The following is a 16,037-nucleotide window of genomic DNA, read 5'->3' as shown; positions in this document are numbered from 1 at the left end:
TTGGTTTGAGATTAGAAAAAGAGTACAAGACCTTTATGCAGAGTACATCACATGAAATGCCAAGTTGGACAAAACAAAAGCTGGAATTAAGGTTGCTGGGAGAAATATCAATAATCTCAGATATGCAGACTATTACACTCTGATGGCAAAAAGTAAAAAAAAAAAAATTAAGAAACCTCTTCATGAGGGTGAAAGAGGAGTGTAAAAGCTCACTTGAAGCTTAACATCAAAAAAACTAAGATCTTGGCAACTGGTCCCATTACTTCCTGGCAAACAGAGGGAAAAGAAATGGAAGTGGTGTCAGATTTTATATTCTTGGGCTTAAAGATCACTGCACATGGTGACTGCAGCCATGAAATTAAAAGATGCTTGCTCCTTGGCAGGAAATTTATGGGAAACCTGGACAGCATACTAAAAAACAAGGACATCACCTGGCTGACAAAGGTCCGCATAGTCCAAGCTGCGTTTTTTCCAGTAGTAACATATGGCTGTGAGAGTTGAACTATAAGGAAAGCAGAGCGCTGCAGAATCAACACTTTTTAACTGTGGTGATGAAGGAGGCTTTTGAGAGTCCCTTGAACAGCAAGGAAATCAAATCTGTCAATGCTTAAAGAAATTAATTCAGACTACTCATTGGAAGGACAAATTCTTAAATACTTGAAGCTGAAATATTTTGGCCACATAATGAAAAGATAAGACTCAGTGGAAAAGACCCTGATTTGGGCAAAGATTGAAGGCAAAAGGAGAATGGGGTGGCAGAGGATGTTATGGATAATGAACTGGAAGCAATGAACATGAGCTTTCACAGACTTAGGGAGACACTGTAGGATAGCAGGGCCTGGTATGCTATGGTTCATGAGGTCACAAAGGGTCAGAGATGACCGAACAAATGAACAACCCACATTAGAAGGTAAGCTCCTGAGTATGCACTTAAAAATGCTTTTTGATTGAGTGACTGATTAACTGGACAGTGCATTAGGGATTTGTTGTTAGTAGTTTTTCAGTTGTGTCCAACTCTTCATGACTCCATTTGGGGTTTTCTAGACAAAGATACTGGAGTAGTTAGCCATTTCCTTCTCCAGTTCATTTTATAGATGAGAAAACAGGCAAATAGGGTTAAGTGACTTATTCAGGATCACATAGCTAGTGTCTGAGGCTGAATTAGAACACACATCTTCCTGACTCTAGGTTCCTGCTCTATCCACTGGGACACCTACAATCTATAATAAGGCTAGAAAGGTAAGTTGGTGCCAAGTTGTGAAGGGTTTTACATAATAAATAGAGAAATCTATAGTTTAGCTTTACTATATTTACTGTAGTTTATTGAGCACAGCAGTCTGGCAGCTGTGTGGAAGGATTGGAGGGGGTAGAGATTTGAGATAGTGAGGTCAAGTAGAAGGCTATTGAATTGTCTAATCAAATGTGATTAAAATATAAATTAGGGTGATGGTTATGTGGTAGAGAGAAGGGGACATATGAGAGAGATATTGATGTAGAAATTATAAGAAATGGCAAATGATCAAATATATGGGGTAACAGAGACTGAGGTTACTGAAGATGACACTAAAATTGGAAATACACCCACAAAAAGTAAATTAATTAATTAAAAAATTGGAAATACAGGTGCCCTTGAAAGATGGTGGTATACTTGACAGTAACTAGAAAGTTTAGATGTAGTATGGCTCTTGGGTAAAAGATGATAAATTCTGTTTTGGAAATTTAAGCTGCCTAAGGGAAATATAGTTTGAAATGTCCAATAGGCTGTGTTACTGTAGGACTGCAGATTAGGACACAGATTAAGGGGGGATATTTAAATGTGGTGAATTACATTATATAACATTACCTGATTCTTTACTGCATTAGGACAATCCTTTCAGTCCTTCTAATTGATTATCTACCCTACTTACCCCAGAAGCTGTTCTAACCCTTCTCTTCCATACTCCCACACTTTCCTCTTCACTCACTCTCAGTTGAAGGTCTTGTCTCTTATTTTACTGAAAAAAACTGAGGCATTCACCATGAACTCCCTCTTCTCTCTTCTTCATCTCAAGTCCCTTTAACACAATCCTTAACTGTCCTCCTTTACTCCAGTCCCTGGCAATATTCTCCTTGCCAAGGACAATTCTCCCAAGGGTGCTCCTAATGCAATCCTCCCCCATCTTCTTCAGCAGACTGGCCCTCAATTGTTCTCATTCATTCATTCTCTCTCTCTCTCTTCCTCTCTCTCTCTCTCTCTCGTTCATTATCTCCCTTTCTACTAGTTTCTACTAGTTTCTTTTCTGTTGCTTTCAAATGTAAGCACTTCGCCATTCTTAAAAACTGGCCTAACCAATAATCTCTCTTTTTTTTTTTTAAGTGAGGCAATTGGGGTTAAGTGACTTTCCCAGGGTCACACAGCTAGTAAGTGTCAAGTGTCTGAGGCCGGATTTGCACTCAGGTACTCCTGACTCCAGGGCCGGTGCTCTATCTACTGCGCCACCTAGCTGCCCCTTAAATGTATTTGTTTTGTTTTGTTTTGTTTTGTTTTTTGGTGAGGCAATTGGGGTTAAGTGACTTGCCCAGGGTCACACAGCTAGTGTTAAGTGTCTGAGGTAGGATTTGAACTCAGGTACTCCTGACTCCAGGGCCGGTGCCTTATCCACTGTGCCACCTAGCTGCCCCTCCAATAATCTTTTTTTTTTTTTTAAGTGAGGCAATTGGGGTTAAGTGACTTGCTCAGGGTCACACAGCTAGTAAGTGTTAAGTGTCTGAGGCCGGATTTGAACTCAGGTACTCCTGACTCCAGGGCCGGTGCTCTATCCACTGCGCCACCTAGCTGCCCCCAATAATCTCTTAATAGACAGATCCAATGGTCTTTTGTGACCTCTCTACAGATTTTCATTAAATTATAATACCTATAATTTCATCCATATAATACCCACCAAGTGTGGGTACACCCCAAGGTTCTATTCTGAGCCCACTACTCTTCATTTTCTACATTCTCTCTTGGGGGCTTCAATAGTTCCCACTGGCTTTATTTAATCTAGTCTCTCTTCTGAGCTGGAGCTCAGACTGGAAGAGGAACTTGAGTCACACATCAGGCACAGCCTACTTACTAAACACTTCAAACTTGATGCCCTAGAGACATCTAAGAATTACAACATGTCCCAAACAGAACTTACTATCTTTCCCCCAAAACCTTTCCTTCTTTTGAACTTCCCTATTTCTGTCAAGGACACCATCATTCATCCAGTCTCCTAGAATTGTAAATTTGTTGTCTTCTTATCTTGTGGGTCCAACTTTAGTTACTCTATACTGTATCTGACCCATAATCCCTTCTTTAAGGTTGTGGCACTGGAAAAGTCTGCTAAAAATAAGGCTACTCTACCGTCTTGCCAGTCACCTGTGTTGTATGAATTTAGCACAGTAATAATATATGGCAGGACTCCCTTTTCACATTAACACTTTCGTGAGGAGCACAAGCTGGACTTTAGGAATATAAAGAAGACGAAGCCATTTCAGGTACAGTCTCTGAGTATCTGAGCTAATCTTTTTTTAATGGGGCAGTAGGGTCATTGTCATTAGAATTCAGGGTTGCAGCATTAGCTCTGCATTAGGTAAAAAACCTCATGATACAACATTTCAAGGATTTAAATATTTAACATTCCCAGTAACTCAATTCCCCAACCCATTTCCCAGGCTGGGTGCAGCAAACATAGTAAAATCCCAGGCTTGAGCTTCCAAGTTAAGCCATAAGGGGCCTTTCCTAGTCTTCTCATGGCAAGGACAGCATGAGACATTCCTCCGGCCCCCCCATACCAAATGCCACAAAAAACAAGACAGGAATTCTATCCAGTCATACAAAGGAAAGAGAAAAGCCCTTGAAAGGAAGGAGAGCTGAAGATGCAAGCAGAACAAAGCCCAATACCAAAAGAGCTCTTTGCCTGAGGAAAAGCAAATAATAATAATAAAAGCTAATAATAATAATAACAATAACTAACATTTATATAGAGTCTACTAGGTGCCAGGCACTGTGCTAAGCACTTTATAATTATTATCTCATTTCAGATAAAACAACCCTGGGAGGTGGGTGCTATTATAATCATCCCTATTTCACAGATGAGGAAACTGAAAGAAAATGGGGTTAAGTGACTTTCCTAGACTACCCTGTCTCAAGGATCTGTGTATCATTCCAAGTGACTGTAATTACAAGAAAAAGGCTGAAAGAAAGGGCAGAAAGCCTAGTAAAATCTTTGTTCATGGGTAATAAACCAACAGAGGGTAGCATAAAGACAAATGGAAGAATGAATAGAAAACTGGAAAAAAAGGGGGGTTGAAGACACTATGAACACTATTGTGCTGAAGAAAAATGAAACGATTTCCTGATAAGAAAGATAAATCTGCAGACTTTCCAGGGATCATGGAAAAGGAGCAAGAAACTGTATAATGTTTCAAAGGAGAAACAGAACTGTTAGAAGAAATACTGAGTGAAACTAGGTAGGAAACTAAAAACTCTCAAAAGAAAACTGGAAATAAAAAACAGCAGCAGAGAACAATACTTAGAAGACACAATAAACATTCTCTCTTAAGAAGTAGAGGCTCAGAGAGAAAAAAATGAAAGATCTGAAACACAACAATACAGAAACGGAAGGATCTGCAGATGAGAAACAAAAGGCAACAACTTTGAAATAACATGAATTCTACACAAGCCAAAGTAACCGACCCTGAAGACAGGATGTGCAGAGATAACTCAAGCATCAAAGACAAACCTAACAACAACAACAAAAAACCTGAATGCCATATCGAAAATAATAGTAAAAGAAAAATGTCCAAAATTTCTGTTGTCACTTGAAAAAAGAATATTTTAAACTCCAAAGCATTTGTTGGTTAAGTTTCACAATTTCAATGACAAATAACTTTTACAAGCAGACAGGTATTACTGTACACTCCCAAAAAATCAGAGAAAAAAATAGTATATTCCAAAAAAAACTACAACTCAAAATAACATACATTGCAAACTGGGCCTAATAGCCATGCATAAAAAAGATGGAATTTCAACAAGAGAGGCATTTATGGCATTCTTTTTATTTTAAAAAAAAAGAGATTTTCAACTTTAAAATATTCCCAAATGTCAGAAATACAATGAAGGTGTAAAGAATCAATTGTTATTTGAGGTTTTTATGCCTCAGCACGCACTGGCCTGGGACTCCGCAAACCACACGGAGCTCCACTCACTGGTTGTAGTCATTGCCATGACGCTGGCACCTCACGTCATCACCACTCACCTACGCCTACATAGGCCTGGCAAAATTATAATGACTGGAAGCCTAGTGAGGGCAGTCTTGTGACTGTCAGAGCAGCCATCCCATTGGCTGGGGCTGTGTGGAGTTTTTCTGGGATTGGGGGAGGAGAATTGGGCATTCTAGGCTGGACACTGGAAGGTGACAGGAGTTCTACTGCATATTCTCAGCTGATTCCTGGGCAGTGGCATTTTTTCAGGTTGCATAATTTCCCTTTCCCCATTTTATTTCCTTTCCCTTGATCCTACTGATCCTATTTGTGTGTGTGTTTTTTTTAAATTCATTCTTGTTAAAATAAATCCTGTTCTGGGGGCAGCTAGATGGTGCAGTGGATAGAGCACCGGCCCTGGAGTCAGGAGTACCTGGGTTCAGGGTTCAAATCCGGCCTCAGACACTTAACACTTACTAGCTGTGTAACCCTGGGAAAGTCACTTAAGGCCAATTGCCTCACTAAAAAATAAATAAATAAATAAATAAATCCTGTTCTGTTTTGAGGGAGGCTGCTGGTCTCCTTCCTTGCCCCAATATTGCGGGGAGCCACTTAGCTAACACTCCCCAATTAAAAATTGGTCCCCACAAAAGTAAATAAGTATGATTAGTAAGAAATGACTAAGCAGTAACTTATGTTAACTTATGCTTAGTCATTCTCTCACATTAAAAAAAAAAAAAAGAATTGACTTGACAGATGGTCAGAAGGAAGAGAGATCATCAAGGAACAAAAAGGATCCAAGGGACTAAGGGAGAGGGAAAAAAAGGCTGTGTAATGGGTTCAAATCTCACTTCAGATACCACCTGTGTGACCTTAAGCAAGTCACTTAATATCTTTGGGTCTTAGTTTTCTGATCTATAAAATGAGGGATTTGGACTCAAGCTTCTAATAGGATCTTATAAGACTTATAATAATATTCCATAGACTAAATGCTGTGATTCCCTATAGATTAATCAGTATATTTTGTGAGAGTGATAAGACAGTAGAGTGTTGTGGGAATGGGGAAAGGGGAGTAAAAGACAAAGGCAAGCGGAATGTCAGCCCACAACAAGTCCACATGTGAACAATAAAGGGATAATTTCTTTAGTTGCTCAACAGAAGGGGCTTTGAAAGAATGGGATAAAAGCAATGGTACAGAGAAATTGGGATGAAGGGAGATCATTAATTACCATGATGGAATAGGTACATGTATGTGGAAAGATAGCAAGACCTTTTAAAAGATTTCATGTGGTGAGAATTTACCATTTGGAGATCATCTTGTCAGGGAGAGACATATATCTTCTTCAGCTACACCCCATTTCGAGAGAGTAGCCAACATCTCACAATAAGGAGGGCACACAAAATCAGAGATGATAACCTGGCCTCAGTAGTGAAAAGGCAGAATACTGGCCTTGGTCTTACGACTTGGGAATCAGTATGACTACCAGGATACAACACTGCTCCCTTCATGAATTTATATTTCTAAGTGAAGCTTCACCCTCATGAGACAGAAAGAATAAAAAGGAACATGTAACAGTATAGGCCATCAATCAGAGAATAAAATACAAGGAAGAGAAATAATGAGAACAACACATATGAAAACTTTTTAGAAAATCATGTGGCAAAATGAATGTTTCTTTTATAAGAGAGGGGAGAGAAGAAAAGAAGATTTTTGAACCACTTATTTATAATTGATTGGGCAAAGAGAAGAACCAAAAGAAGGGATTAATTTTTTAAAATTAGAAATGTATAATATTTTGGGGGGGAGGAGGGGAGGAGGGTTAAGTGACTTGCCCGGGGTCACACAGCTAGTAAGCATCAAGTGTCTAAGGCCGAATTTGAACTCAGGTCCTCCTGAATCCAGGGCCAGTGCTTTATCCACTGTGCCACCTAGCTTCCCCTAGAAATATATACTCTTAGTAAATTCAAAGGACATGAGATAGGGCTGATAAAATGAGAATAAGGTTGATGGGTAGGAGAGGGGAGATAGGAAAGCCTATGGGAAAGAACCAGTAACAGAGTAGTATAAACAAAAGTAATCACAAGGAAAAATGATGACTTCATAGAGAAAAGAAATAAAATCAATGCAAAAGAAATAAATCAAAGAAAACACAAACCTAACAATCATAATCTTAAATGTGAGGCTATTTCAGGAAAAGATTATTTTTAAATTGATTTCAATATGAGACAGTTTTAATACTTTTTTATTCCAATGAAATTTTGTTCCCATCTCATTATCAGTAAAAGTTATCACCAAAGTTTTTTGTATACTACAACAAAAGGAAGTAAACTTATCAAAGTTGCACAATTTTTTTTTTTTTTTGGTGAGGCAATGTGGGTTAAGTGACTTGCCCAGAGTCACACAGCTAGTAAGTGTCAAGTGTCTGAGGCCGGATTTGAACTCAGGCACTCCTGAATCCATGGCTGGTGCTTTATCGACTGCGCCACCTAGCTGCCCCCAAAGTTGCACAATATTAAATAAACACAAAGATTCCAATTCCATCTTATATAAAGATAATTTCAAAGATGAGATGCTAGGGGAAAAATTACTTAAAAATTAGATTTATGAACTAGATAAAAGTTTAAATGAGGTGTAGTGAGGATCACAGAAAATAAAGTAGATAATTTTGAATCCATAAAATTTGAAAGGTTTTGCAGAAAAAAATCCAATAAAACTAAGATTAAAGGGGGGGGGATTAACTGCTAAGAACATTGTTTGCAGCAAGTTTCTCTGATAAAGGCCTCATTTCCAAAATATATAAGGAATTTCCTCAAATTCATAAGAACAAGAACTGTTTCCTCTACTGATAAATAGTCTAAGGATATGAACACAGTTTTCTAGAGAAGAAACCCAGGGTATGTATAACCATATGAAAAAAATGCTCCCAATTACTAGTAGAGAAATGCAAATTAAAGCAATTCTGAAACCTTACCTTACACTAATCAAAGTGGCAAAGATGACAACAAAGGAAAAGAATAACTGTTGGAGGAGATATGGGAAAAAAGCACATTTGGACCTGTGAAAGTATACGACCACTGTGGGAAGTAATTTCAAATCACACATAAAAATTATTAAAGAGCACAAGCACTGACTCAGTTATACCATGTCTAGGCCTACATGTGAAAGTGAACAAAAATAGGAAATGGTCCTAGATATAAACACAAAAAACATTTTTTTTTTAAAAAAGCTACTCACAGAAGGAAATCAAAGGCAGGGATGGGGTAGTTGCCTCAGAGACAAGATCTGGGTTCAAGTCTTGCTGACCTATGTTTGTTTATGAAACCCTGGGTAAGTCACTTAACCTCTCAATGTTTTAAGCAGCTCTTTTATGATATGTTTCAAAGAAGGCGTCAACTTGCATTGGTAGATTAAGTTCTTCACCAGTAGCTTCCTATATCAATGAACTCTATGCCCTATCACTATAGTATGAAAAATAAATTCATACTATTTGGCAGGAATTAAGCTGTAAAATATTTTTAAAAGTATATTCACTCAATATAGTCTAGTGTACTTAAGAGCCAAGTACCTTAGTTAAAAGTATGTCTATCAACCAACAGAAAATGAGGCCATTTCAGGAACTGATTTTTATTGACCCTTATCTCCATCTCTATTACTTGGGTATCTTGGATTTCAATGCAGTATGTCAGCAACTAAAATAGTCTCCAAAGAACTTCTGTATGTAAAAAGTTTAGCTTCTTTAAAGTAATGTTCTAAACATCATAAAATGTTTAAACATTTAACATTTAAAATACTTTCATAGGCTTCAGATGTCTGATTAATGCAGTGCCTTCAGAAGACTAATGGTCCATGCTCTAGGCAGTGAGGTGGTAAGCTATAAATGGGGCACGCATTTTCATACATTGATGTTTTAGTTGACTGTGCTTATCTGCCATAAAAGAGGGTACTGCTGCAGGGTGGAATGGAAGGTGTCATTTGAGAGTCAAAATGATACAAAAAGAGAGAGAAAAGAACATCAATAAAACACTTAACAAGAAAAAAAAATAAACACCTTTATATATGCTCAAGGGTTTCTAAATTTAAAAGTAGAAAAAAGAAAAATGCCAATAAAGTTACTAAATTTTAAAATTGCATTTTTAAATCAATTGTTTCTTAATCAGAAAGGACCTTCCCTAAAAACACAGAGAAAGAAATGGTGGTTCTATGTCTAGGGCACTCTACAAACTGTACCTGAAGTATAGAAGGAAACTACCCAGATCATCCATACCTTAAGTATGTTACAGAACCCAATTACCCTGAATTACAACAGGGAAACTCTTTCAGAGTTCCAAAAAGAAAGGCAGGAACACATCTCACCTTTTTCCCACCAGTTGTCAGTGGAGGTGGATCTTTGCCACTTGTGTTGATCAGGAACTTTTGCAGATATAACCCCCAGGCAACACTTTTCAGTTCCCGGTTGCTCCTCACACCTTCTTTCTATTCTTCCATTGGTCCTAGAGATTTCTCCCCTTGCTTCTTCCAACTAAGATTTTTCTCCTTTTTGGCCCATTGTGCAACAGAACAAAGCTTTATAGTTTTTCCCCTATGGGTATAGAAAAAAGGCAAAATGGTATGGTTGTAAGAGCACTGCACTATGGAGTGTGACACGGACAGATTGGGCTTGAGGAAAAGGTATCTATAAGAGATATACTGGGGCAGCTAGGTGGCGCAGTGGATAAAGCACCGGCCCTGGAGTCAGGAGTACCTGAGTTCAAATCTGGCCTCAGACACTTGACACTTACTAGCTGTGTGACCCTGGGCAAGTCACTTAACCCTCATTGCCCTGCCAAAAAAAAAAGAAAAGAAAAGAAAAGAAAAGAAGAGATATACTGAAGTGGGGAAGGGATTTGAAATGAGAAGACCAATGAAGAGACTGTTATCTCCTATAATCAATTCTATATTTTATCCTATTATGATTTTTCAACCAATTAACAAGCTTTTTATTATGTGCCTGTTGCTATTTAATCATTTTTTAGTTGTATCTGACTTTTCGTGTACTCTTATGGGGTTTTCTTGGAAAAGATACTACAGTTATCTGCCATTTCCTCCTCCAGCTCATTTTACAGATGAAGAACCTGAGGCAAACAGGGTTAAGTGACTTGCTCAGAGTCACACAGTGTCTGAGGCCAATTTGAAATCAGAAGGAAGAGTTTTCCTGAGGCAGGCCCAGCACTCTATTTTACTATGCCACCAGACTATCCCAAACGCAATATAGTTGTTCAGTTGTTTCAGTCGCTACAACACCGAACCCAGAGCAAAGAATATAAAAAGAAATGTAAGACAAAACCAATTTTCAAGACACTTACGGTTTTACTGAGAGGATACAACCTATTCAATGAAAAACAAATGCATCATATATATAAAATCAGTACAAAGCAGTGGCACAAGAGATAGATAAGGCACTAACAACTGGGGAAGTCAAGAAAGACCCTTTAAAGGAGTTAGCACTTGAGTTATGCTCTGAAAGTAGTTAAGAATTTTTAATTCCCCAAATCCTATATAATGTAAATCCCAATGATGTAGATACATTGAGTTAATATTCAATAGTTCTGACTTTAGCTAGTTATATTTCATAATACCGATCATGCAAAAGAAAAATTAATTTTATTAAATTTCTACCTGATGATATCCAAGCTTGTAGGACCTGTTTTATTTTGGGAGAGGGTATTAGATCTCTGAGGTAATCTAATATGATTTCTGATCCATGAAACCATGTTGGGAGAAGCAGTTCTAAGGTACCATAGAAGGACAGAGGTAGGAGGAAATCTTCCATACCAGCTTGGGCAAGAAACAAATAATACAGGTTACTGCTAAACCCTGCTAAACCCCAAAAAGCAAGGGGTTTGGATTGATAATGTTGTAATGTAATTCATTATTCAATTTCTTTTAATGGCTTTTTTTTTTTGCAGGTTAACTGGGGTTAAGTGACTTGCCCAGGGTCACACAGCTAGTACATGTCAAGTGTCTGAGGCTGGATTTGAACTCAGGTCCTCCTGAATCCAGGGCCAGTGCTTTATCCATTGCCCCACCTAGCTGCCCTAGTATTCAATTTTTAAAATATAAATTAGTATTTAGGTTTGATCCCAAACTGAGGTAGAAGGACCTTAGTACAATTTCCTTATTCTGCAAAGGAAGAAATTGAGGCCTAAGGTAACATGGGCAGTAAGTGGTGGGCGCAAGATTTTAAAGCAGTCTCAATGCCTATAAACCCAGTGCTATTTCAACTGTGCTTTGGTTTAAATTCAAGCATATTAATGTGTTTCATAATAGTCTTCCTTATCCACCTTAGGGAACATGTTACAAAAATACAATGGTTTTTAATTGTTCATTGGCTCAGCAACTTTAGTAACGGTTTGCCTTTCAAGTCAGCACTCATTCTTGTGCTGATCCATGTGCTTTGTTTTCCTGGAGGGTTTCTCAAGTGCTTTAGCATTAGTTCCCTATCCTCTTACAGATTATTATGAAATTTTTCTTACACTGGAGAGTCTCATACCAGTGATAATGATGAAGGGCTGGAGTCAGAAAGACTTGGATTCAAGTCCTGTCTATGACACATATCAACCATGGCCATTAGGTATTAGAAACTTGCTTGGGAAAGGGAAAAGGACCTGTTTGTACAAAAATATTTATGGCAGCTCTTTTTGTGGTAGCAAAGAACTAGAAATTGAGGAGATACCTATCAGTGGGGCTATGGCTAAATAAGTTATGGTATATGATTGTGATGGAATACTATTGTGTTATAAGAAATGATGAACAGGATGGTTTCAAAAAAGCCCAGGAAGAGTTATATGAACTGATGCAAAGTGAAGTGAGCCAAAAACAGATCATTGTACACAGTAAGAACAATACTATAACAATGATCAACTATGAAAGACTTAGCTACTCTGATCAAGACAATGATTCAAGACAACGATTGAAAACAATTCCAAAGGACTCATGATGAAAAATGCTACTCATCTCCAGAGAGAAAGAACTGATGAACTGAGTACAGACTGAAGCATGTTTTTTCACTTTCTTTACTTTTCTTACTTTTTTGGTGTATGTAATATGTTGTTGTTGTTGTTATTGCAACATGGCTAATCTGGAATTATGTCTTACATGACTTTATGTGTATAATTGATATATTGCTGGCCTTTTAAAACAAAAAAAGTTGCCTGAGACTTTTTTGTTGATTAAAATTTTCCCCTAAGAACTGTTTTGGCTGCATCCAAAAAAAGTTTTTTTAAAGGCAGCTAGGTGGCACAATGGTTAGAAAAACAGGATTTGGGGTCAGAAAGACCTTAGTTCAAATACTGTTTCACATAAGCATATGTCACACTAGCTTGTGACAATGAGCAAGTCACTTAACCTCTCTGTTTCAGTTTCCTTATTTGGAAACTGAGGATTATAATAGCTCTTAACTCACAGGGTGATTGTGAGAATAATTTAAATACTTTACAAACCTTAAAAAGAACTACATAAATGCTGTTATTATTAATATATTGTCTCATCATTTTCTTTAATAAAATAATTATTTTTGGTGATTTTATCTTTGACCTATTCATTTTTAGGATTAAATAATTTAGTCTCTAAGTCTAGGTCTTTTACTGATTATCATAAATTTGGAACTAGAAGGTAACTTAAAGACGTCCAACCCCTTTATTTTATAGATAAGAAAACTGGAGCTGAAAGAAATTAAATAACTTACAAAAGACCACCCAACTAGAAAGTGGACCAGAATTTTAACTCAGACTAGGGCCCAATGCACTATGTCAACCAGCTGCTTTATTATATTTTTGTTATGTTGTGGTCAGTAAAGGATGTGTTTCATGTTTCTGCTTTTCAACATATGTTATACCCTACAACAGAAGAATTTTTTAGAGGTGCCATGAATAGCTGAGAAACATGTCTATCTTTTTCATTTCCATTTGGTAACTGCCAAAGATTTATCACATCTAACTTTTCAAAAATCCTGTTCAGGAGCTTATCTTCTTTCTTGTCTATTTTTTCACTAGATTTGCCTAGATCTGAAAAGGATACATTAAGGTCCCTAACTATTAGAAATTTGCTATTTCTCCCTTTAATTTCAAATATTTTATCCTTTAAATATTGAAATTCTACTCTCCTTCATATCTTTAATGATACTATTTCATTACTTATGATGCCTTTAAGCATAATGTAGTTTCTCTATCTCTTACTCTATCTGCTTTTATTGTTATACTGACTAAGATCATAAAAAATGCCCCTACTTTTTAAGTTTACCTGAAGCATAATATATTTACCTTCATCTCATTTTTAACTGTATAAATGTGTGTTTTATGGAAAGAACACATGGTTGGGGGTCTGCTTTCTAATACATTTTTCTATCTTCTTCCATTTTATGGGTAAGTTCATCCCATTTATAGTCATTATTATAATTCAATCATTAAATCAACAGGAATTTATTAAGTCTCTACTATGTACTAAGAACTATGCTACAAACTAGGGATATAAATATAACTAAAGGAAAAAAAAACATTCACATGGCCTTAAAATTCTAATGGGGAAACAAGTATATAAGTATATATTGAATAATAATAATAAAGTAAATAAATATAAGTATTTAACTAGAAAATAGTTTGGGAGAGAGAGTACTAGAAGTTAGAGGATCAGAAAATGTTTCATGTAAAATAAGGCACATCATAAATAAAGGTGAGGTGAAAGCAAGGAGAGAAGTGAAAAGATACAGTATGCAGGGTTGTTTTTAAGGAGATGACAGGGGGCCATTTTCACTGTATGATTGGGGCGCATTATCGATGGGTGGGGTGGAGGTGGAAAATGGGCTGGGGCTTTAAAATCTACTGAAAAGATCTTTTATTAGATACTAGAATAGGGTCAGATCTGTTCTGAAGGAGCTTATATTTTTGAAGAGGGTGTAAAATAGAGCTGGCTAGGGAAAACATGAAGTGGAGAGACCAATTAAAAGGTTTTTCCAATACCCTAAGGCTTACATTAAAGTGGTGGCTATGTGAGTAGAAAGAAAGGATGAACTAAGAGAGATATTTTGAAATCAGAATCCACAAGATTTATGACTACATAGCTATGTGAGATGAGAGAGAGTAGAGAGTCCAGGATAATACTAAGGTTATAAAACTGGAAGACTAGAAGGATGGTGGTGCCTTCTTCCATGTTTGTATACTCTTCTGGTACACTTCAATTATGTGAAATAGTAAGTTCCGCCCCCTTCTTTCCCACCTCTCCTTTAATATATCCTTTTTCTCCTCCTTTTTTCCTTTCCTCTCTCAAAGCCAACAAAACAAAACTAAATCACATCCAGTTCCTATTTTAGTATGCTACTTAATTCCATCTGTGACCTTTGGAGAAAATGAGACTCTGAAGGGATACTTGTCTCTCCCTCCACCCCCATTGACTATAATCATTTACCATTTAGCCTTTTCCAATGGCTCATATGAATTTTACTTTCTAGTTTTAACTTCTTTTTTTTTCTTTTTGCAACAAACATTTGTTTTTTCCCAGTTACATGTAAGGGTAGTTTTCTTTCTTTCTTTCTTTCTTTCTTTCTTTCTTTCTTTCTTTTTTTGGTGAGGCAATTAGGGTTAAGTGACTTGCCCAGTGTCAAGGTCTGAGGCTAGATTTGAACTCAGGTCCTCCTGAATCCAGGGCCGGTGCTCTATCCACTGCACCACCTAGCTGCCCAAGGGTAGTTCTCAACATTCATTTTCATAAGATTTAGAGTTCCAAATTTTTCTCCCTCCCTCCCTTTCATTCCCCCTCTACAACCAGGTTATATATGTACAATCCACAAGTGCTCTTTTTATCAGTTCTTTCTATGGAGTTGGATAGTATGCTTCATCATTAGTCCTTTGGGATAGTCTTGGATCATTGAATTGCTGAGAGTAGTTAAGTCATTCACAATTGCTCACAGAACAATTCTGCTATAACTATGCACAATGTCCTCCCAGTTCTGCTCACTTCACTATACATCAGTTCATATGAGTCTTTCCAGGTGGGATCATACTGTTTGTCATTTCCTATAGCACAATACCATTCCACTACAATAATATACCACACAACTTCTTCAGTTATTCCTCAATTGATGGACATTTCCTTGATTCTCAATTGTTAGCCACCACAGAGTTGCTATATTTTTTGTACAATTTTCCCCCATTTCTCTTTTTCATGATTACTATTGTTAACTGTTTCCCTTCCATCCTATTCCCTTCCCCATGATATTTATTCTATTATCCATCTTCCTTCATCCTATCCCTCTTCAAAAGGGATTTGCTTCTGGCTGTCCCCTCCCCTAATCTGCCCTCCCTTCTTTTGCCTCTCTCTTTATCCCCTTCCCCTCCTATTTTCCAGCGGGGTTAGAGAGATTACTCCACCCAATTGTGTATGTATGTTATTCCCTGCTTGAGCCAATTTTGATGAGATTGAGGTCTTTGAGCCAATTCTGATGAGTGTTAAGCTCATTTACTGCCATGCTTCTCCCCCATCTCTTCCCCCACTCCATAAGCCCTTTCCTGTTTCTTTCATGTAGGATTTCACCCCATGCCTTTCCCCCTCCCCCAGTGCATTTCCCTCACCCCTCAATTTAACCCTAAAGATGTCTCATGGGGCAGCTAGGTGACACAGCAGACAAAGCATCCACCCTGGACCCAGGGTGATCCCAGCCAAAACCCGGCCTCAGACACAAGACAGTCACCCACTGCACAACCCCAGGTATACCCCCAACTCCAATTTTTTATGGTTCTCTAGGATCTTGTATTTGAAAGTCAAATTTGCCATTCAGTTCAGGTCTTTTCATCATGAA

The 16,037-nt window shown here is 37.5% G+C and overlaps 1 protein-coding gene across 2 annotated transcripts in view; it reads right to left on the bottom strand.

Annotated features, from left to right (window-relative positions):
• CDC42SE2 (CDC42 small effector 2) overlaps positions 1–16,037 on the bottom strand; it is a 132,695-nt gene that overhangs the window by 109,117 nt on the left and 7,541 nt on the right. The window contains exon 2 of one of the 2 annotated variants that reach the window (XM_043975826.1): positions 9,563–9,788. The exons of the other annotated variant lie outside the window; for it this stretch is intronic. The gene's annotated coding sequence lies outside the window, so the exon portion shown is untranslated. The remainder of the gene's footprint in view (positions 1–9,562; positions 9,789–16,037) is intronic. 2 annotated transcript variants of the gene reach the window in all.

Source organism: Dromiciops gliroides, chromosome 1 (genome assembly GCF_019393635.1).
Source record: "Dromiciops gliroides isolate mDroGli1 chromosome 1, mDroGli1.pri, whole genome shotgun sequence".
Taxonomy (NCBI): Eukaryota; Metazoa; Chordata; class Mammalia; order Microbiotheria; family Microbiotheriidae; genus Dromiciops; species Dromiciops gliroides.
This window is presented reverse-complemented; position numbering and strand designations above follow the sequence as displayed.